Raw genomic sequence first — 24,527 nt, 5'->3', positions numbered from 1 at the left:
TAACGGGACGCTATATCAGAGCAATGATGTGTCATAGCACGCTGTTTACTCTGCCTATTGCATAAGGAGAAACCTGAAAGACACTCTCACACACACACACACACACACACACACACACACACACACACACTAATCTTATGAAACCACTGACGAAGATATATTCTAGTCATTCTTATTTTTGTTTACTTGTGGTTTATGGATCCATTACTCTATTTGTAGTATACTGCATTTTGTATGTTGGACTGTTTGACGTATAGAAGGTGGTGCATTGTCAAAATCTGTGATCAAAATTATGATACTAAGCATCTTATAGTTGTTAAAGCTTATATATGTTTTTTTTAGTATGCTGACCAGTTATACTGGTCCTGTGTGTGTGTGTGTGTGTGTGTGTGTGTGTGTGTGTGTGTGTGTGTGTGTGTGTGTAATATGCTGCAAAGGCTCACTTCAGTGGTGGTTTTACTACAGTGTGCCATTTAAAGATGCACTGAGACTGCAGTGTCACTGCTGACTGAAACTGATGCTACCAACAGCCTTGCTTGCCCCGAATAGAGGGAGAGAGAGGATGAGAGAGATGAATAGAGTGAGAGAAAGGGAGGGAGGGGGGCTGAGAGAGAGAGAGAGGTGTGACAGAGAGAGAGAGGGGAGAGTAAAAAAAAATAAGAGAGAGGTGGAAACGGACACAGCAATGTGTGTGTGTGTGTGTGTGTGTGTGTGTGTGTGTGTGTGTGTGTGTGTGTGTGTGTGTGTGTGTGTGTGTGTGTGTGTGTGTGTGTGTGTGTGTGTGTGTGTGTGTGTGTGTGTGTGGGAGAGAGGGAGGGAGAGAGAGAGAGAAAGAGAGCGCAACAGGGAGGAGGGGGTAACGACAGAGATAACGCAGAGAGGGTGTAGAGAGGAAAACAGAGGTGAGATAGAGAACAGCGGTGGTGTGTGTGTGTGTGTGTGTGTGTGTGTGTGTGTGTGTGTGTGTGTGTGCGTGTGTGACAATGGGCGCAAAAGAGTAAGAATGATAGAGCCGGAGAGGGAGAGTGATAAGAGGTGAAGGGAAGAAAGAATATATGAATGGAAGATGAGAGGCTGATCCCCTAGAGCAATGCAGCGACATGGCTGCCATCAACACGTAAACATCTGCACTGGGATAAACAGTGTCTGTGTGGCTCTGTGGATACCTTTATGCTTGCATAAACAGCCTGGAAATGTATCTTTGTATATAGTTAAAATAAACAATGTATGTTGAATTTTATCCAGCACAGTAGTACAAAAGTACCTACAATATGTATATAAATCTCTTTTCAGTACCATGTGATTTTTTCAGCTGACAGTGGAGTTATTTGTATACTTCACTGCGTCTATGTTTTTTGTATGTTTGTGTGTCTCTAAGTATGTGTGTGTAAAAAGCTATATTTCTGTAGTCAAAGGAAATAGATAAGACAAGAGCCAGCCTACTGGCTTGGCACAGCATGGCATGGCAAGGCAACGTACCTCGAATACGCAACTGCTGCGACAGAGACAAGAGGCTCACACACACACACGCACACGCACACACGCACACACACACACACACATGCACACACACTAAAGCACACTCTACTTTTCCTCTGACTTTTTCTCCTTCACACACACGCACACACATTCAGACTAACAGTTGGTTTCCTGCATGATGCAACACAATGAAAGGGAAGCTGATTATCATGGAGATTGGGAGGCGTGTGGGGAACAGGTTTCATTGTGTGTGTGTGTGTGTGTGTGTGTGTGTGTGTGTGTGTGTGTGTGTGTGTGTGTGTGTGTGTGTGTGTGTGTGTGTGTGTGATGGTCAGTAAAGGGCATAATGAAATTGGCAACTCATTGCTGTGGTGAAATGAAAGGTGAAAGCACCCCTCTGCATGTCTCTCTCCCACTCTTCCCCTTTCTGTCTCTCTGTCTCAGACCAAAACAAATATACAGTATGAGGTCAGGAGAGGAGAGGAGGAAAGGAAGAGAACCAACTGACAAAACAGGCAAAGTGAGAGATTGAGTAAACATCAGCACAAATTAAAAACAGATAAGGAAGAGGAGGACAAGGCAAGATCATTGTTAGAGACTTAAAACATCTCATGGTCGTCTTTCTTTCTACATTTGTCTCTTACTTTTGATCTTTCTGTCTCTACATTGATCTGTCCCTTTGTTTATATCCGATTTCTCATTTACTCTATAGCCCCATTTTTAAATAGATTGCCGTACATTCCGATTGTGTGTGTGTGTGCTTATGCCCACACTATAAGCCCCAAGTGCCCACCTAATTGCCCTGAAGGCTCATGGTTATTTACTGTGTGGGGTTATTAGGCAGACAGATAGAGAGAGATGGTGAGAGAGACTGTTTGTCCCTCATTAAAGAGTAGTGCCACGGACACAAGCAGGGCTGTAGGGAGCAACCGGACCACAACAGCTTCATTAAAAACACCCACACACACACACACACACACACACACATAAACACAGTCAGCTGCTAATGAATGTATGACTCATTGTATGCCGTTCATATTCATATTGGATGACAATCCCTTTTTCCTTTTATAAATAGAAGCAAGCCTTCCCTGAAATCATAGCTGTCGTGGTTTTTGTAAACTACTTTAACTGATGGTGAGGACCACAATAACTGTAACTGTACAGCACCATGATAGTTCAGCACAAACATTACATTAAATTTTCATTTCACAAACACATATACAGTATATTGAACACATGGCTGGATTAACCTGCTAGGTGGCACAATAGGGGCCCACAGCTAATTTTTGCCCCCTTGGGTAAATGTGCAGGAGGCATCTTAGGGCCCTTAGCATTGTGCTTTAGTGGTGCATATTACCACACACATTTCTAATTACAGTTTTTCTTGATTGCTTTGACACATCAGTCAACTCAAACTCCACATTTTTCAAAACAGTTAACACACAGGCCGAAACAGTGGCACTCATGGTCAACATGACACATTTTGTTTGCAAAAGCCTCTCACTGTGCCAAAACATTTAAAATATGCAGCAAAAGAAAATGTTGCCTTCAAACAACACAACATGCAAACAAGAGTATGAGCTCTTCCAATCAACCATTACACAGTGGACAACAAAATACTAAATACAGCACTCAGTGTGAATCAGTGCACCATTGCTTGTCACTGTAGCCTATTACTGAACGTAGCTGTCATGCCAGTGACATTTGTTGACAAATTTGCCTCCTTGCAAAGAATTGGATCCAGAATCAGAAATTCTTTGATGCAAATTTTATTGATTCCACTGATTCTCAACTGTGGCTGAAAACTGAAATACTGTAAATATTACACAAAATACATGTAAACCAAAATAAAATCTATTAGAGTATGAGAAATTAAGAAAATAAAAATAAAATCTATTACAGTAAAGTATAAACATCTATTACTGTAGAGTATAAGAAATAGCCACTATTGAAACTCAGTCTCTTCTGTCTTTGACCTCTTCCATCCATGTTGGCAAAGAACAACACAGACGCTGCACCTTTAAGGCCTGCAGACTGATTGCTAATTGAAGATTTGTGTGAAGGAGCGTCAAACAGGTGCTTCAGTGATTTCATACTTAGTAGTTTCTAATAGTTAGGAACAGATGGTTTCTGTTTGGTTACCATAGCTAAAACAACGTAGTTTGGACTGCTTGAATGACATCCCTGTTAACTGTTCTGCAAAAGGGTGGGGAAAATGTGTCAATCCAATGAGAAAGGGTTAACACATTTACAAGAGGTGTCTTCTGCTCTGCTGAGACAGTGATGATGAAAACTGAGTGGATCCCAGTTTCTTTAAGCAGGTCAAAGCAATCAAGAAAAACTGTAATCACATTTTCAACTGGAAAAACCTGTGGCTGTTAGGGCCCCTGATGATCTGGGGCCTCTAGTCAATTGCCCAGTTGGTAATCCAGACTTGCTTGTTTACACTGCTGTGTTTGTGCTTTGAAATTTAGTTCACTTTGATTCTAAATATGCAGAAGCTGTGCAATATTTAAAGATAACAGAACACCTTAGATGAAAAGGCCTAATCACTGAAACTTGGTTCAGCTGTCAGAAGTACTTATAACGTACTTTATAGTAAAATATGGACATCATGAAAGTTCCTTTTAAATAACGTATTGCGCCAAAATATGAAAAGTAGGGGCAAGTATAGTCGTGGTACAATTTGGATAATCCCACAGTGACCCATGTGTTTATGAAAAATAACGCACTCTCTTTTTTGTCTGAAAGTTATAACCTTGTTGTCATTTCCAATACCTGCATGGATCGTTGTGGAAAGCATACACACACAGAAACATAAAAATGCTCACAAAAGTGTAAAGAAATGGTCTGCAATATGATGTCACACCCAATCCCTAATACAAATACAAACAGACAATACAGGATACAAATACTGATTCTTCTCTCTCATCTTTCTCTCACATCCCTGCATCCACACACACACACACACACACACACACACACACACACACACACACACTGTGTATTTCCAGGAGCTTAGCTTGAGTTTACCGTGAGAGGGAGGGTACACACTGTTCCAGTGAACAGTATCATGGCTGCTAACCTAGATATGTTTAACACACAGTAGCTCCTCACATGCACAACTCTGTATGTGTGTGTGTGTGTGTGTGTGTGTGTGTGTGTGTGTGTGTGTGTGTGTGTGTGTGTGTGTGTGCGCACTTGGGCCTAATGTAGTTTGTAGGTAATATGTTTTTATTGGACTAGCCAGGACAGTGTCAGTGCAGTGTGTCTAGTTAAGGCTGATGTCCCTCCGTGAGAATAAAGAACATCACAAAGAGTGAGAGAGAGAGAGAGAGAGAGAGAGAGAGAGAGAGAGAGAGAGAGAGAGAGAGAGAGAGAGCGAGAGAGAGAGAGATGGAGAGTGGACAAACGGGGATGTTGGGGAGGTGTTACTGCAGGGAGGAGAAGACAGAGGTTGTGATGAGAGAGGGAGAGAGAAAGCGAGGAGGGGGTAGAGAGGAAGAGGGAAGGCTCATCTGTATTCTGGTTACTGTGTGCTGCTTGTTTGATCTGGAGGGAGTACTTAGTGCTGGATGGTGGGATGCTGCAGTGTGGAAGGCAAAATAAGGTTCCTGCAAGTGTGTATGTGTGTGTGTGTGTGTGTGTGTGTGTGTGTGTGTGTGTGTGTGTGTGTGTGTGTGTGTGTGTGTGTGTGTGTGTGTGTAATTAGGTGTGAGGTGTTGGGTGCAGCACTTTGCTCATTAAAAGGATCTGGCTTTGGTCCAGCTCTGTGCAGTTTATCAACTGTCCTTCATGTCTCTCATCCTTTTCCTCCTCTCATCATCTGTCCTCTCCTTCCTTCTTCACTCTCTCCATTTTTTCTTCCTCTTCCTTCTCTGCACTCCATCCTCCCGTCCCAGCATTACTGCAACAAAACACTGCTTTGCACTGTTGGTCCTGATAGATGGAAAGGAGGGAACAAGGATGCATCTTTCATCACTGATGAGTATTTAATCAAATGCGCCTCATTAAAGTCGAATATATCATGCTTGTAAAAGATCAGTAATGAACACATTTGCACGTATCCATACTGATACATACATAAGTGCATGTGCGAGTATGAAGTCTCACAAACACGTTACATTTAATAGTGGGCAAGTGCTTTTTGTGAAATGGTGTTTATGAGACTGACAGCCTGTTAGCAGATTACACCTGTCGGGCAATTGCTAAATATTCAAACCAAAAAATCATACATCTGCCCCAGTAAGAAATAACACATACAGGTATGTGTTTGTTAACCACACAGTCTAGCAATGCTGTGTACATGTGCACCAGTGACACTGAAGAAATGCATAATCAGGGCTTTCTTAAATACAGTGACTTCACTCGCACTCTATCTTTTGCAAGCATATGGAGAATGATATGTGCTTATTATTACTAAAGTGCTCATATTATGCTTTTTGGCTTTTTCCCTTTCCTTTATTGTGTTATATATATTTTTTTGTGCACGTTATATGTTTACAAAGTGAAAAAGCCCAAAGTCCACCCCAAAGGGACTTACCATCTTCCAGAGAAAACACTGTTCACAAACTGCTCCAAACACCTTTATTGTAGTCCAGCCTTTACTTCCGTGACAACACTCTTCACTTTGTAACACACGTTATAATGCTCGCCTAGCTGCTAGCATGGCACTCCCTCATACTCTGCAACTGTCTAGCTAGTTGTGCTTACCTACTTACTGAGCATGTGCGACTCCAAACAAAGATGGAACAGAAGTGCGATGCATCACTCTGCAGCTAAAACAGAGAGCTCAACACACAGGGTGAAAAGAGGAGATGCAGCAATGTGCAGTACAACAAAAATATGGAACCACATAAACCTATTCTGGTACAACCTCTAAATACAAGTATGAACCTGAAAATTAGCATAATATGAGCACTTTAAAGTTTTTGAGGTGAGTGTGCAATTGCGAGGCAAAGTTGTATTCACCTGCACAGCTGTTCAGCACTTTAACCAGCAAGTGAGGCCGTAATTTTAGTTTAGACTTAAATATGTGTGTGTGTGTGTGTGTGTGTGTGTGTGTGTGTGTGTGTGTGTGTGTGTGTGTGTGTGTGTGTGTGTATGTGTGTGCATTCATCGAAGTGAGTGCCTTGCTAAGTAAAGCCTGTCCTGCTGTTGTTGAGCTGTCTGCCAGAAAGACAGATAATGAAAGAGAGAGAGAAAAAGAAAACACATAAGGCAAAGGGAAAAGAGAGATTTCAGGGGAGAAAGAGATGAAAAGAAAGGAATACTGGAAGGAGAGAAGAAGAAGGGCAGAGAGGCAGATGGATGAAGCAAGAAGAGATGAGGTTAGGGGAACAAATAAAGATTGATGCCAAAGCAGGGATCAGGGAGCTGTAGAGGGAGAGACAGATCGAGGGAACAGAACAAAATCAAGAAGAAAAAACAGAATGCAATATGGATAATTTGAACAAAATGGTGGATACTGATTGTTGTGTGTGTGTTTGTGCTTGTGTTTTTTGAGAGAGAGAAACAGGGAGAAGGGAAAAACCATTAGAGCGCACAGGAAGTGTGTGATGGGACCAGGCAATTGTCAAGAATCGTACAGGAACCAGAAACTGTCACCAGCTCTGTCTCCTGTGTTTTGATCACTCAGCAACAACAGTACTTTGAAAAGTTTTCTCCCCGCCCACCCCCCTCCTGTGCCTTCAAACAGCTGCTGGAGTTACATAATCCAGAGAGAAACGTTGAGCGAGAAAGAGAGATCAGAGACAGAGAGAGGCGGATATAAGGAACCAAGAGGGAGAAATGTTACAGAACATATCCTCTGCCATGATATAATACACAAAACACCCGGATTCACATACTTAACCAATCAGAGCCTGAATCCACCAAACATAAACACAGTTTTGTTTATTTACAATTTTGACAATTATGCTGCGTAATGCTATAATGGTGTTAGTAATGATAAAACAGAAGAACCCCATGACCCCAATTGAGCTGTGTTGCATTAAAGTGCAGGGGGTGTGTCTGTGTGAGTACAGTGGGAGTCTGTGCAGGAGCGTAGGGTGTGTGTGAATGTATGTACGTAAAGTTGTTGATTGTATTAGAGCGCATGTGAATATATTTGTGTGAGTGGGTGGGTGCCATCTATGTGTGTTTTGTCGGCGGATGTGGGTTAGAATAGAACATACTCTTTGGAGAAAGCACTTAAGGCATAGCTCTTTGACTGACAGAATTTTATTCCTGATCTTATAAGGCCTGAACATACACTTACAAACGCCCTCCCTTTTTATCCCTCTCTTACATTTAGATGTAAGATAATTGCCCCTCAGATTCGCTCATATTGCCTTAAAACCCACAATTAACCTTTTTTAAAACACTTACTTCCATTTATGAATTCATTATGAAACAAAATTGCTAAACCCCTTCAGCCCCCCATGTGCTGGTGAACAGATAACCATGTGTAACTGAGGAGTTCGAGCTGAAGTGCATGCATCCATCCACCATGCAGGTATAAGGTCAAGGGGCTTATATGTAACATTCCTCCTACATATAAATACATAATCAAATTTTCTTGTACTTTAACTTGTCTTTAACCAATAACAGCACAGTTTTGCTAAATCTTCATTTCTGTGATGGCAATGTGAATGATTTTGCAGGAGGAACCAAAGGACGTGGAAAATTGCATCCCCTTTTGAGTTCCCACCAAGTACATTAGCCATACCCCACATTCAGTGCTGTTGCTAGGTTGCATGTGCGTGTCAGCTTACATGTTTATGTGCGTGCCTGCATGTGTGTGTACGTCTTGCTTGACTGCCTCCGTGCTATGGACACAGAGTGAGTTCTCTGCCCATGAATTAGCTTCCATAGCAACCAGTGCCACACAGCCAGCCAGCCAAGCAGGCAGTGAAGTGAATGAACGGTGCTCTGAAAGTGGGCACAGGCCCAGTGCCAAATCTGGGTATGGTGGGCACTCTGGCATGCTGACGGGCACAGACAATGGGGCGTTGCTGTGGTGATAGGAGGGCTGGTGGTTGGAGGGGGGGATTAAACAATGTGCATTGGTATGTGGATAGCAGACAAAGTCAAAAGCAGTGTTCAGTGTAATAATGGAGCCACTCTGTCTGTTTGACGCTCCTTCAGTTTGTTTTCCTCATGTTTCTCTTCCTCCATCGCTATTTTTGTTTGCTGTTCAGTATCTCTCCACTTTTCATCCCCTGTTCTCTTTTGTTTGCTTTCCTTCTCTTATCTCTCTCTCTCTCTCTCTCTCTCTCTCTCTCTCTCTCTCTCTCTCTCTCTGTTTGCTTTCCTCCTCTTTTCTCTCTCTGTGTCTCTCTGAGAAAGAGGTTGCAGCATTGCGGAGGTGGGTGTGATGCGGGGGCAGATTTTCTTTTTTATCAGTGTTATTGTCAGAGCTGGCCCATCACCTTGGATACACACACATATGCACCTACACACACACACACCTCAGACGTCAAATACACGTCAAATGCTAACTAACCCTAACCCTAACAGTCACGGTTTGGAACTAAACAAAAAAAGCCCTCATAAAAGTGGGCCCAATAGTACACAACTCACATGGAGAGCTGTGCTAAATCAACCAAACACTACCACACACAGAACAAAACACCAAGGGAAACACATGTAAACACCTACCGCTCAGACGTCAGAGCATAGACTGTATAAAACTATACTGTATAAACATCAGAGACGTACTTCATGTTGGCTTGTGATCTTGATGATAGCCACAACTCAAGGCGTGCTGCGCGGTCACCCAGACAGGGCGGGCAGGCGCATAGTCGGGACCTGGCTAATTGCTAATGTTCTCATGCAGTGAAAACATGAGGGAGATGCTAATGACTTCTCACTCAGATGTCTATTGACTGACCTTGCCATAGCCATGGCAGCCAGAATGAAAGCACATACACATTCTCAAATATTCACACACAAAACACAAAGTCACCTGAGGCTGAAATAAGTGATAAACCTGAGACAAAATTTGAAATTAAATTATAATTTGATAGCACCAATTATCTAACTTGTTAGGATGAATTTCCGCCATGGTGAGCAAAAACATATTGAATGCGGAGAATGGAGCTGCCAGGCTATTCTGTGCTTTAATATTGCTTTATTATATATATTATCTCTTTTTGTGGAGATAAAACCATGTGTGCTGAGGCTTTACACAAAGAAGGGAAGGAAAAAGAGACATAAAGGGGGAACGAGAGTGAAGGCTGCTGAATAGTAGAAGCACCTGGGAGAGAATAGAGAATAGTGATCAATCACACACGTGCACGCACATTTACACACCCACAGAAACACAAACATGCACAAACGCACACAGGCAAATATGCACAAAGCACAGCTGGGCTGGAGAAGCCATCTGTAACGCCACAATATAGCGCTCAGTTTGTGTGTGTGTGTGTGTGTGTGTGTGTGTGTGTGTGTGTGTGTGTGTGTGTGTGTGTGTGTGTGTGTGTGTGTGTGTGTGTGTGTGTGTGTGTGTGTGTGTGTGTGTGTGTGTGTGCATTTGCATTTGTTTGTAACTGCATGCATGTGCATGCAAGCAAAATCAAGATCAAGTCCCAATTCACTCAATTCACTCCTTACAATAGAGAAACACACTCACACAAGCCTGGATTTACATACATACACACTCTTTTGCCAACACATGCATGCTCACTAACCCGTGCCAACAAACACACACAGACACACACACATGGGGACTCATGCATAAGCATCGACTCTCACCTGCAGCCATAGGCTCCAAAGCAATGCATACTAAAAAGACCAGGATAGATGGATGAGACAAGCAAGGGATAGAGTAAAGGATGGCTGGATGGAGGAAGAGAGGCCAGTGACAGGGGTTTGTACGGCCAGAGAGATCTGTAATGAGATCTCGATGAGTCAGACAGGATGCTCCACCCTTATCCTGGCTGGATAACAGACAAGCAGCAGGGGATGCATTAGAATGCATTACCCTAGCTGGCTAATATCAAAATCTGTGTCAATGTTATTAGCATGAAGCGCCACACATCAATTTTACTGAAAAACAACTGGGCTAGTCATCTGGGTGGTGGATTTAGCTAAGGCTGGCAAGAATTCACAGCTACCTAAGCAGTTTTCCCCCCCAGCATTTAATTTGAATAGGTTAGCGTTGATCCAGTGTTTTAGCGTGTTAGCTTGTATCAGAGAGTGAGTCACAAGCTTTGCTAGGAGAAGCCACAGCACAAATTTAAACATTAGAGCAGTCAACAAACCATGGGCTATCTCCGTGGCCATATTTATTCATGTGGTTTGACACCCACCAACACACACACACACACACACAATAAAAGCATATTGAGCTTGCACACAAACTGGAGCACAGATGAGCAAGTGCATCAGATTTTTCTTAATGTCAACAAACTCTGAAAAGACCAAAATAAACAATGAATTGATCCAAGTACAGTATTCCTCTGTGCCATAGAGCATTGTTGTCAGAAACTATTAAAATCATATCAGTGCCTGGGTGACATGTTTCTTCATTACGATGAGAAAAGAGCACAGTAGTTTTATTTTGAGTCAATCCCACATACACTGTACTGTTGCACTAAATACCCCCTAATGTGTATCAATCCACGGCTGAAAATAGTCCCCGACAAATGCGCTCTTTCATTCTTTTGAGTAACATTTGCTAAAAACAACAATGGCCAGCAGTTTCAGGAAATGATTTAGCCTTTTTTCTAGAAATGAAACTTTATCATTGTGAGCCGTTTTTTTTTTCTTTTAGAGAAAAGGGTGAAAAATGGCTGCAAAAAAAAATCAAAAAAAAAAATTAATATAAACAGAATTGGATGAACTAATAAAAAAAGCTTTACACAGTGTGTTTGTATCTGGTTTCACTTTTTAATTTGTTGCTGCAAATATGTAACACAACAAAAAAAAAGCTAAATGATGTGACTACAAGGTTTGCAGTGGAGTTAACCATGTTGACACTCCCAAGTCAGCATGGGTAACGGACTGAACATAATTTTGGTGTTGGGGTTTGTTGACACCAAGAAAATTATAGAATAATGCCTTTCTTAACCATTAAGACGAGTCAGTAGTCCTACAGTCACAATAATTATTCTTTGTATTGTTTTTTTTTGTTGCTACTTTATGAAGGCTGTACCCTCTCACAAGGGAGAGAAATCAGATACCTTTTCATCACTCCCCCCAGACATCTCCTCTCACACACTCCCCTTATATTTCTCTCCATTCCTCTCTGTATCTCCACCTCTTCCCCTTAACAGCTCCATCTTTCCATATAGCAATCTGCTTTGCAGCCTCCTCCTCCCTTCCTCCTTTGAGTTACCCCCATCTCACTTTCTTTATCTTCTCTCTCAGTGCCTCCATCTTTCACTGTTTCTCTCTGTTTCTTCCGCTACCCATCTTTCTCTCCAAAGCTCCGCTTTCTTTAACCTTTTATGCTCTTCCTCTGCCTTTTTTCACTCTCTTCCTCTCGCTAGTTCACATCTCTCTCGCAGTGTCTTAGCTCTCCGTTTCAGTCTTTCCCTCATTCTCACCACTGCTCCGTCAACTTCCTATACCACACATCCTCCCTCCCTCTTTCTCTTCTCCCTTCCTCCCCTTTCCCCTTCCGCTTTATCCCATCTTTAACTCACATCACATCTGCGAGTCTGACACCAATCTTTTTCCTTTTCAGCATTCTACCCTCACCCTCCTTCCCTCTATCTCACTTTCAGGATGACGCATGATTGCATATTTCTGTCTCATTCAAGCAGCCACGTGCTCACGTATAGGCACACACACACACACACACACACACACACACGCACACACACACACACACACACACACACACACACACACACACACATACACACACACACACACACACACACACACACACACCTTTTCCCTGTTAATAAATTCAGCGTGCATAATGTCATCGTCAAGGTTAACAGCTGAGGTGCTAATGATGAGAGGATCCGGGGGTTATAGGAAATGTTGGAAATACTGAGATACTCTTACTGATGAGTGAGTTTCATCTCTGAATAGTCAGCAACATCTAAGTATTTTGGGGTGGAAATGATGTCATCTGATGATCTTTAATATACATCAATCAAGGAAAACATCAAAGGATAATTAACGATCCTCTAATCAAATGGTAATTATTGTCATGAATGTTTGGAACTGAAAGCAATCAACTGAAGAGAATTTCATGCTGTTTTAGCCTCAGCCCTCTATCTTTGTCCCCTCGTTTATGTTCATTAATGTGAAGAGCTGCCATTGTTCCACAGATAATTCATTGACATGCATGGCAGCAGCGCCTGTGTGTTTGTTTGCGTGTGTTTGTGTGTGTATATGTTCGCCATGGCGCATGAACAGATGCAAAAGGCATGACAAGAAAATTGCCTTCCCTCCCTCCCTCGTCTGTGGCAATGACGAGACGCCTCTCTTGCTCTCTCTTTCTCTCTCTTTCTCTCCCCCTCTATTTTTATCATCGTTACACCCCCCACTGTCTCTGTCGCTCCCTCCCCTTTCTTTCTCTCTCTGTCTGTCTCTCACTCTTTCGGCCTCTCTGTCCTTGGGTGTCTGCAGCCAGCTGTGTCTTCGGGCCATTAGTGCCCCCCCCCTCTTCCCTCCATCCATTTTCCCCATCACTGATTCCTCCAGCAGACTTTACCCCCTCCCCCATCTCATTCTACTCCTCCTCTCTCCTCCTCCTCTTCCCCTTCCCCACTCCTCTGTCCATGTGACCACTGGGGCTCCATTGTCACAGCAACTGCTGATAATAATCTCGTCCTCAGTCCGGCATTCCGTTACGCCACTGCACCAAAATCAGACGGCAGATGTGTGTGCAGACACACATCTGTAAACATCCTCATTCAGAGACATATATGAACACACACTGGTTATAGAAAAAACACCCCAGTAAACACATGTCTAATTTTCATATAGCACAAACACATTTCGCTTTTGCAACACGCACACACCTACGCACTCACCACCAAATCTACACAGTCAGCATCCTCCTCTTTCTGTTTATGTAAACATCTTGTTGTGCTGCTAGCCTCCTGCGACTGCCTCCCGTTATGAAAAGTTATTGCGCTGCATAATGTAGTGCCATTTACTTCTCTACACACCTACCTAACTCACTCATCATAATAAAACCGCGATTGGTCCCCTTTCCCCCTGTGGCATGCTGATGCTAAGTTAGTCTTCGGCCTTCGGACGCACAGCAGAGGAAAAAGCAGGTTGCCTTTGAGAAAGTGGGCCACGGGTATCGTATCCGCACGGTATCTGTGCAGTCAGCAGAAGAGAGCTGGGCCCATGTGATGTAGATGATTAAAATGACTTATGTTAGCTTTGATTCCTATATCACCAATCTGAGACTGTAGTGAATGTAAAAGCCAAGGCCTTAGTGCACTTATAATATTTCTGTGGATGACCATGTTTAGTAAGTTCAGTGAGAGATTTCTGTTAAATAGACTAGAATAGACTTTAATGGATCATATTTGTTTACATGACACTATGTTTACTGCATTATAGAAGATTCATCAGCGGCCCACAACATTTTTGGTTTGTGACTCCTTAAAATGAAGCTATGTCTACTTGCAACCCATCATCACAGGTTGCAAATGTCACTGGATGGTGGCACCTAAGATTTAACTTGTTACCCTTGAGGGGGTTCCAGCCCCCAGGTTAAGAACCACTGGACTACAGTCAATAAAGACTACGCTGGAATTAGGTATGGGAAGCATGAGTAAAACATTTTAGCATTGTACATGTAATTGTAAATGATGGTATTGAGATATGTGATGCAGTAGACTGTGGAAATGTCACATTTTGGTTTATCCAGAAAAATCAAGGTACTTCTGCACTTGAGTTCAAATGAGTACAACATAATAGTCTCAAATATTTACTTAGAAAAATGGAAAGGATAAAAGGAATTGTGCCAATTTTTGTCTTCTAGTCTGTATATTTCCCTGCATGTCTCTTTTAAATGGATTTTGCAGTTTTTGTGTGTTAATGTATGCTTGATATTTACATATGTGTGCTTCTGCAGTGGGCATTACAGTATGTGTGTGTAGTATGGTAATGTAAGTGTTGGAGGGGCATGAATTCTGACAGCTTCAAAGGCAAAATGACGGCCCCTCACACACACATACACACACACACACACACAACCCATTTTAGGTCCCTTAAACCACTGGAGGACAATAAAAATGGGTCATCCAAAAAGGGGGGCACTTACACACACACACACACACACACACACACACACACACATATACACATACACACACACACACACACACACACACACACACACACACACACATATACACATACACAAAATGATGGCCCATTGCATCACCTGCATCCCCATTTCCTATAAACACTCCCACCTCCTCTCACCCCTTCTCCTTCTGCCCTTCCTTCCATCCATCTATCCAACACCCCCCTCAATCTCTCCCTCCACTCCTCCAACCACTCTATTGATTGAGCCATTCAATTTCCGGCTGTAATTCAACTACACTGTACACTGCACTTGAATATGTAAATGAACCCATGGGGTTGCCAGAGCTGTTGTTGTCATGGAAACCTCTCATCAAACAGAGAGACATGCACACAGGATGCTCCCACACACACATATATATATACACAGACACACACACACACACACACACACACACACACACACACACACACACACACATGCGTGTGTGTGCTCTTTGAAGACTCCCTTCCCCTTCACCTCTCCCCCATTTCTCCCTCTCTCTCTCTCTCTCTCTCTCTCTCTCTCTCCCTTCGCACCATATTTGTGCAGCCGTCTAATCGCAATGACAGGAAAGCAGCACTTTCTGTGGCTTCTGCCACCATGCATGCACAGAAACACACAGGGAACAGAGACACATGCAGAATTAATACATTCACCATGTTTTCTCCTTTCTCCCACATGCACTCCAGTGAACTCCAAGACACGAACAAACACATTCTCACACACACATATACACACATATACACACACACACACAGACACACACACAGACACACACACACACACACACACACACACACACACACACACACACACACACACACACACACACACACACACCCTGCTTGTTAATGCGCTCCTCTCCCTGTCTGTCCCTGTATGTTGCTTTGGGGACATTTTTAGGTCACAAGGATGTTACAACAATCTGGTGTGTGTGTGTGTGTGTGTGTGTGTGTGTGTGTGTGTGTGTGTGTGTGTGTGTGTGTGTGTGTGTGTGTATAGGGGAGCAGCGGAGTGTCTGTGTTTACTACAATATGCTATTGCATCTGTGAATGTGTTTATAGCATGTGTGTCTGTGGTTTTAGTCTGTATTTCTGTGCACACCAGGAATGTGAATGCAGAACATGATGGGGTTTTATTATGTTAGGGTTAGGGTTAACTTGGTTTCAAATCTTTCAAAAATCAAAGTTAAAGATTAGAAAAACATCAGTAATAACATTAGTTATAATTTATTAAGAATTAAGAAATTTGGACAGTGTGGGTGTGATTTCATCAAATTTGACGGACAGTACTGGAGAAAAGTGTGTGTTCAGGTGGAACCTCGTCACTCATAGTAAGAAGTTTTCAGGGCCTTTAATTTTCTCAACATCAAAATCAATGCAAAGCTTTCTCTCGGTCTCCCTCAACAGATCAGTTATTAATGCAACTCATAGAAGCAAGGGCTTTTATCTGAACAATATTAATTATTTGATGATGTGGTTGGGGTTAAAGCATTCAGCTGGCAGCTGGGCCCCATCCTTCTCATAAACAATGACACTTCAATTTGGGTATGAATCAAGAAGAAAACATTTTCTCTCCCCTGTGAGAAACAAATGTCTCCCATAGTGGTTTTGTTTGAGCTCATTTTTGGGAGAAAGTGGAAGGCCTTGTGGGCATATCTGAGTGAGTGCTGGTGCATGTACGTGTATGCGTGTGTGAATGTGTGCGCACACTGCTAGGCAAATGAGCTTGTCAGTATGCGGCACAGGCCTCTCTCTGGTGGCAGGCAGATGACAGTGCAGTGATTGGGCTGATTTCACCGAGGACGTGAGGGGAAATCTGAAGGCTGCCTCAGGGCTCAGGTGCTTATCACCTCCCCACACACACTCACATGCACAGATTTGGATGCATGTACATACAAATACACAGATATATACTCTTCTACTTACTTTTGTCGGCCACCTTAAACAAACACAAATGCATGAACACATACATGGACTCTCCTGCGTCTCCACTACTTTACTGCAAAGTTAATTATCAAAATCTCTTGTGAGTCTGAGAGGCATGCCGTCTATCTGGCCACCCAATGCTAGCCACACACACATATCTGCAGGTATGTGTGTGTGTGTGTGTGTGTGTGTGTGTGTGTGTGTGTGTGTGTGTGTGTGTGTGTGTGTGTGTGTGTGTGTGTGTGTGTGTGAGAGACCAATTATTACATTAAAGCCCAGGGCAGGTGGGAAAGGGGAAATTAGAACTTGTATGGAGGTCTGCATGCACTTCCTAAGACAATTATTGACAATTAATTACAGCATAAGTGGCAGTTAGTATGTCACACAAACACAAATACTGGCACTGGGAGTTTGTCACGAAAATGATTCACATTATTGCCGTTTCATTCCTAAATGATTTTCTGAGACATTTTCCTGATACAAATTCTGCTGCAGCCATTGTGAGGCCTTCAACATGGTGCTGCTCGCTTATGCACAACGTTTTGGTCAATTGATGTTTTTAGCTCTTGTTTTATGTCTTGTCTTGTGGTCATATAATATCCTGAGATTTATTGTTTAATGTTAGCTCATCAATGGAAAATCCCCTATGTTGGAAGTATTGAAATTTTAATCCTGAATTTGAAAGTATATGACTCCATCCATGAGGTTTAAAGATCCCATATTGTAGTGAGATTTCCATATATTTTTGATTATAAAGCAGAAATTGCTATATAAATACTGTGATCTGTATCAAAACAAATCAACTACTGTATCAAAATGCTCAATTCACTTATTCAGAAACTGAGCATTTAAAGCCTCTGAACACACAGGTGTTTTCAGATAGTCTGGCTGATTAGACTCTGCTCGGGTTGAAGGTGGGCCGGCGCTTTGATGGGAACTTATTAGGTCACAAATTATTTCTACCAATAAGAATTATACAGCTGTCATTTGCCCTGCCCTACCATGTGCAACAGCACTAACAGGGGACTCAGGAAGATGCCACTCAATCAGTCTAATCACACCCACACAGTCCTGGGAAGAGGCCCAATCAGCCACATTAACCGAAAACACCTGTATGGGTGTTCAGGGCCTTTAAACGAGTCGTCACAACTTCCGTACGGTTGTGATGTCACAATTATACTACATATAGGTAGAAAGTGCTGCTATACAGTGCCGTTACAGTCATTCCCTGCCTGCAATGACGGTGCAGAGACTCCGAGAGTGCAGTTATGGAAGACCTGGAAATGCTGACCAATCAGAACAGGCTGGGCTTTTTTGGGAGAGGGCTTAAAGAGACAAGCATTTCAGAAAGAAGGTTAATACAGGTATATTCAGACAGACAGTATGAGTATGAGAGTATGTTTTTTGACCAGTAAAGTATGTAAATATGTTTTAGTTTTTTAGGTTTAAGTATGAACCTGAAAATGAGCATGATATAAGACATTTAAATAAGGCTGCTATGTGTTGCTTTGCCTTTTAGTTCATACTAGTACAGTGCCCTTTGAAAATGTGCCTGTTTGGAACAGGCCGATTGCTTGGCCTGTGGTATTGCTGCTTGTAGAAATCTTCAAAACCAAATTGTACCCCAAAATTACTTACAGAAGGACCCCAAACTACTTAATATGCAACTCCACTGTAGGCCTATAGCCTACTACTGACTTACTGATTTACCTGACAGAGAACGTTGCAGATTCAGAATGTTATCACAAAATATCACAATGAAAATGTGGAGTAATCAGACATTAGCGTGATACTCATGGCAATGCGCTACCCACCTGGCCCGTTATGAGAGCTAATCAGCACATATCTGCGTTCATCAACCACCAGAACCGGACTGTTTGTGCGCAGAGAGAGAGCGAGAGAGAGAGAGAGAGAGAGAGAGAGAGATACGGACAGTGTTTTCTTGTGTCGTATGATCATTAACACATTGAACACTTCAGCAGAGGTGTTAATTTCCATACAGGTTTAGTGGCTTGATGGTTAACGCTGAAGTAGGGAATTTGATTCGCCAGGGTATTTTGGCGACGGTAATGTTATTAGTGTTGTACGTTAGCAGTAGACTTAACTAACCCGACTCAGGGTGAGCCTGATGAAAACTGCTGTGTCTGCCCGGTTCAGATCTGAGATTTTCTCACATTGCACAGCGCTGTGAAGGAATACTCTCTAAGATTAGCCTACGTTATGTTCTGCCTCTGTTTAGAAGTGGTGAATGTAGGCTACAGCTCACAGCAACTTAATACTATATAGTGTCTGGCTTTTGTTTGATATCTATTGTTGGCAAATGGCTTTTTGTTATTTATTTTACATTTTTTGGGGCATTTTCTGCTTTTATTTTTGACAGGACAGATGAAGACATGAAAGGGGAGAGAGAGGGGAAATGACATGCAGCAAAGGGCCGCAGGTCAGAGTCGAACCCAGGCCCGCTGCGTCGAGGAGTAAACCTCTACATTTGGCTTTTTATTGAGTTTCCTCTTAGCAAAATAATAGACACTGAAAGGCGTAGGGCCTTTTTTTCACCAACCTTATTCCACACAGTCTCAATGTTCCTTTCAGCTATCCACTCGTGCTCCAGGAAAGTGAAGAAAAGTTAGTTTGGTATATCCAGCAATCATGTAGCTAACATTGGAAGCAACTCCCCTTTTTGTCAAGCATTCTGCATGTGGCGTCTGCATGTGACATGCAGGTTACCTTCCCCCTAAACACGGACACACATACATACAGATTATAGACAGTAAAAGAAATGGACACATCGACGCCATATACTTCGACAGAGACCAGTGAAGTCAATTAGAAGCACTTTTCCGGTGATGGCTGAGCGTACTGCACAGCCTCCAACTGAGCTTGAAGACGTAGATGGGACGTGAGCAACCTGTCTGAAATTTGTAAGTCTATTGGTAGCTGTGCCAAGAGAAATCTGAATCATTCTGAATCTTGCAGAGACAGAGAACGTGAGTAGGAGCTGTCCATGAGCGTAGAACCAGGAGCAAAACGTTGCTGAAATATGCTTTCATGGACTCTCTATGGGCTTCTCCCTTGACTGTATGCCTCCACGTCCCCCCGTTTGCCTGAGAGCTTCTCCTGACTATACAGTAATTTCTCTATTGTGCGACAGAAAGTTGTGTGGTTATGACACAATCATTAGCCTATTTTTACAAAAACGGCTGCTACGGGGCCATAACATGAGATACAAGGTAATGGAGCCTTTTATACATTGTCGTGTTTCTTTAGAAATAAACAATGGACAAATAAAGTCTTTAAACGCTTCAGACGTAAAGTTATTCGCTGTCAAAGTGGCGCCAAAATTAATGGGAGTCAATGGAATGCTAGCGGAAGGTGATGGCTTGTTAGCCTCAGAATCTCCCCATAGGAGGTACGCTTTCCGGATGCTCGCCTACCCCCTTGATATAGATACGTCTCACTTTATTAGATAGATGAGATACATGTTTTTCATGAAGGATGTTTAATAAGGGCTTTGTAACAAAAACATTAATCTAATCCAACAATTTAGAATATGAAAATGTTTTTTATTCCATGTGATGAATCACTATATTGTTGCTGATACGTTAGCATGTTGTTGAATACATTGTCATGAAAACAAACATCAAATTGTGTCCTCCTCCAGTGTTGGCTGATGACTGCTGCTGATTTTCATCCAGCTCCAGAAGCCATGTAGTGCTTGTAACTGGACCAAAACCAATGCAGCAATGCAGTTTCACTTCGGTTCACGGCAGTAGAGCAATTTAAAATAAATTACCTTTGATGGTTCACAATAGATTAAAATGGGGGACTGAAAGCAGGCTAGAAAAAAGTATTGACAAATGACAAAAGATAAATTGAGGGTAAAGGGACTGTGAGCGGTTTAAGTCTTTGCTGACGCTCCGCTTGGTAAAAAAAAAAAGTGGCACAGTAGCTGCTGTTGGATAGAAAGAGGTGTTAGATGGCCTGCCTATTTTCCGTCTGTCTGCCTGTCTGTCCTGTGTCTCCTTGTCCATCTTGCTGTCTGTTTATCTCTGTCTATTTGTCTGTCTTTCTCCAATCTCACACATCTGTCTGCAGCAGGAAAGACCGTAAATTTAAACATCCAAGTTTCTCTCTCTCCCTCTGTCCTTGGCTCTTATTCCTCTGCTCTGTTCCTCTCACCCTCCTCCCCCATCTTATGTGCTCACTCAGCCCTCCTGGCTCGCCACCGACTGTATTTCTTTTCTCCTTTCATCTCCGCCTTTCCTCTCTCTTTTCACTGGGCAAGATAGGAAGAGAGAGAGAGAGGGTGAGGGATGGCGCAAGGAAGCGGAGGACTGGGGTGGGTGGAGATCATAGAGGAGATGAGGCCGTGTGGTGCGGATGGATAGACAGATGCATTGATAAGGGCTGCCGACTCCACAGTACGCTCGCTGCATATCCAATCTCCCTCTCCCTGTCTCTCATCTCTCTTTTTCATTTCAGGACTAATGCTCCCGTAGCCTTCAAATGTCAGATCAGAATGGCAACCTATTAGATGGTTAGCCAGAGTGGCTGACAGCTCTCTCTCTCTCTCTCTCTCTCTCTCTCTTGCCTTCTGGCACACGTTCAAGACAAAATGATTGTCTGAGGCTTTTGCTGTCATTTAGAACAGGTGAGAGACAGGGAGACACTGAAGGAGCATTGCAGCAAAGGACTCTCTCACATCTTCTTTTAGAAACGCCATGCACTCCACCTCTCCAACGGTGTAACTAACTACACTCACTCAAGTAGGCTACTGTATTTAAAGCTGCTATAATTGCTCATCATGAGGAATCAAAATAAATATCACCCAACTCTGTATTTCCCTCGGCTCTGCAAAACTAAATTGTTTTTTTTCACATTGTTTTGGTTTTACAGCCCGCAGCTGAACTGATTTAGTTCACTCTCGCTGTGTTTAGCGTCGTTTCCTGCAGCAGAAGTTTTCAGCAAAAACTAAGCAATCAAAACCTATTCTATGCTACCTGCTTAGCACCAAACAGCAGAGTGACAGTTAGCGACCAGATGGTGAACATAGGGGAGTATTTAGCAGCTAAAGAGGCAGATATTTCCCTCAGGAGTTGGTGGAGAACAAAAACAGAGCTAAAAGAGACTGAATATTGGACTTACTCTGTATCTACTGGATTTTAGGTAAGCAATTGTTTGCTAACAAGTTCGCCATATCACCTTTATAAGGACGTCATACATCAGTGTTATACTATATTATACATATAGTGCTTATTTCTGCTGCCCCCACGATATAAAGTTGTTAAACCCGCAATACAGGTTAGAAAACTATTATGAGGTACCTAACTTCAATATTTTCACTTTATGCTTCCACTTCACTACACTGAAGAGGGAAATATTGGTACTTTTACTTCACTACATTTATCTGACAGCTATTACATATTCAGGTTTTACATAAAATAAAAACGTGATCAGTTTATAAAATTTGATGCATTGTTGTTATGATTAAACCAAACTGTAAGTTTGTAAAATTAGTTTTGCCTTGATGATCAACAACATTAAAATGCTTCTTATACTTAAATTCATCAACAGGAAAAAGGCTGTTTCAGGCCATTCTGCATGCATAATGAGTATACTAAAGAATACTTCCTCCACCACTGCACCCCCACTGAAAATAGTTCAGCAAAGCAGAAATAGAAAGACAGACAGAATATATATATATATATATATATATATATATATATATATATATATATATATATATATATATATATATATATATATAAACAGAGAGATAGAGAGAGAGAGAGAGAGAGAGAGAGAGAGAGAGAGAACAGCATGAAATAGAGGATTAGGGGCTTAGTTAGCCTGCATGAAATCCCCTTTTCCTCTTGTGCCCTACAAAGGGAAAAAGGCAATTGTCCACATTACACAAAAAGACGAGGAGAGGGGACATGGGGGGGGGTGATTGCAAAAATCTCACTGAATCCATCATTTGTTTCCCCCGCACTGCTCTGCATGGCTGCTGCCCCACCTGTGACATCACATTTATCAATACAGGAAGCTGTTTTTTTTTTCTTTCCTTCAGCAACGAGGGAGGGAGGGAAAAGTGACATTGGCCTTGAAACCTGCTATTGTCTTGCCTCCAGGACAGCCGGCCAACCAGTCAGCTCAGTCAGACAGAGAGAAAGAGGGGGGAGAGAGAGAGAGAGGGAGAGACAGTTGCCATGGTTACTTCCCGGGAGATGCAAGCACACTTGTTTATCTGTTGGCCGGGGGAGTGTGCACGGCGGGCCCTCTTGCTGAGCAGATGTGTATGTGTGTGTGTTTGTGTACATGTGTGTGTTTATCAGCATGTGAGTGTTTGTGTGGATGTGACTGAATGCACACACGCAGACTGAACCTTCCACGACTTTCTTTGTAAACAAACCTGCACACACACACACAAACAAACACACCTGCTTAATAGAACTCCAGCTTACCTGCTCTGTATTATTGAGCCAACAGGAGTGGACTGATGCAAGCTAATTGGCCTGGTGTGAGCTGAGCACCAGCTGAAGAGTAGAGGAGAGAGAAAGAAAAAGGGGAATGGAAGATAGAAACAGAGAAAAGGGAGAAAGGAGGGAGAAAGTGCTGGGTGATGGACAGAGAAAAGGGAAAGGAAATGAGAGCAGACTAAGGATGTACAAAAAGAAGGGAAAGAGAATGAGATGTGACGCAGAGGAGGGGATGTGGTGGAGAAGAGACAGAGAGGAAATTAGATGGAAAAAGGGGGGAGCCAGAAAAATAAAGAGGCAGAGGCTCAGATAAAGAGCAATGCAGAGGGAGAATGAGAAAATGACAGCATTGGAAAGAAATAGAAGCATGAGAGAGAAAGTGAACGAGACAGAAATACGAAGGAATACCTGGCAAGAGAAGCAAAGATAAAAGAGATGGAAACCGAAAGACAACGAGAAAAAGGGATGAAAAGGGAATATCAGAATAAGAGAGAGCAAATGTGATGAGATGACTTGTGATGTGACGAGATGCGAAGCGACGAGTGCAAGCCGAGTCGTGCTGCCAAGTTAGCAGAGAGCATCCCCCAGTCCTATAGAGCAGACACTGCAGGCGCTGTAGTATGTCAAATGTCACAGACACAAAGTCACAAGGCTGCACAGGCACTACTCCCTCACACACACACACACACAAACACAAGTGCACACACACGGCATCGCACGCAGACGCACCCACATAGGCACAGATGCTGCTTATGTTCATGAAATTGCACGCATTGGGATTTCTTCTGCATTTTTTTGAACTTGCAAGATGAGGTCATATATATTGAGACACACAAACGGGCATTGTTGTACACTATGTACAGAAAGGGGCACACACACATTCACATACAGTATGAGGTTCCCATGGGCTCTGTGTACCGGTGTCATCTCTAGGTTGATATGATGAGGTGAACACACACAAGAGCTTGCCCATTACCTGAGATAGATAGACCTCCAAGGCTCATGCTGTCAGCTTCATTTGCACAGAGACAACTTGTGTCGGTGTGTACCTCTATGTGTGTGTGTGTGTGTGTGTGTGTGTGTGTGTGTGTGTGTGTGTGTGTGTGTGTGTGTGTGTGTGTGTGTGTGTCCCTATTTATTTCTAAGCGAGGTGAGCGCCAGAGTCACCCTTCTTAAAATAACAAGCTAGCCCTTTCCCTTAGGACAGCAGACAGCCATCCTGCAAGCTGCCTGATCCTGGGCCCGCCCTAGTTCATAGCTCAATCCATCTCCCTCTTTTTTCACGTTTCACTTCTTCTCTCTCTCTCTCTCTCTCTCTCTCTCTCTCTCTCTCTCTCTCTTTCTCTCTCTTTCTCATTCTCTCACACACACTTCACATCTTTG

At 42.8% G+C, this 24,527-nt stretch overlaps 1 protein-coding gene across 2 annotated transcripts in view; it reads left to right on the top strand.

Annotated features, from left to right (window-relative positions):
• rai1 (retinoic acid induced 1) overlaps positions 1-24,527 on the top strand; it is a 55,863-nt gene that overhangs the window by 736 nt on the left and 30,600 nt on the right. The gene's annotated exons all lie outside the window — the stretch shown is intronic.

This window comes from Sander vitreus, chromosome 15 (genome assembly GCF_031162955.1).
Source record: "Sander vitreus isolate 19-12246 chromosome 15, sanVit1, whole genome shotgun sequence".
Classification (NCBI taxonomy): Eukaryota; Metazoa; Chordata; class Actinopteri; order Perciformes; family Percidae; genus Sander; species Sander vitreus.
This window is presented reverse-complemented; position numbering and strand designations above follow the sequence as displayed.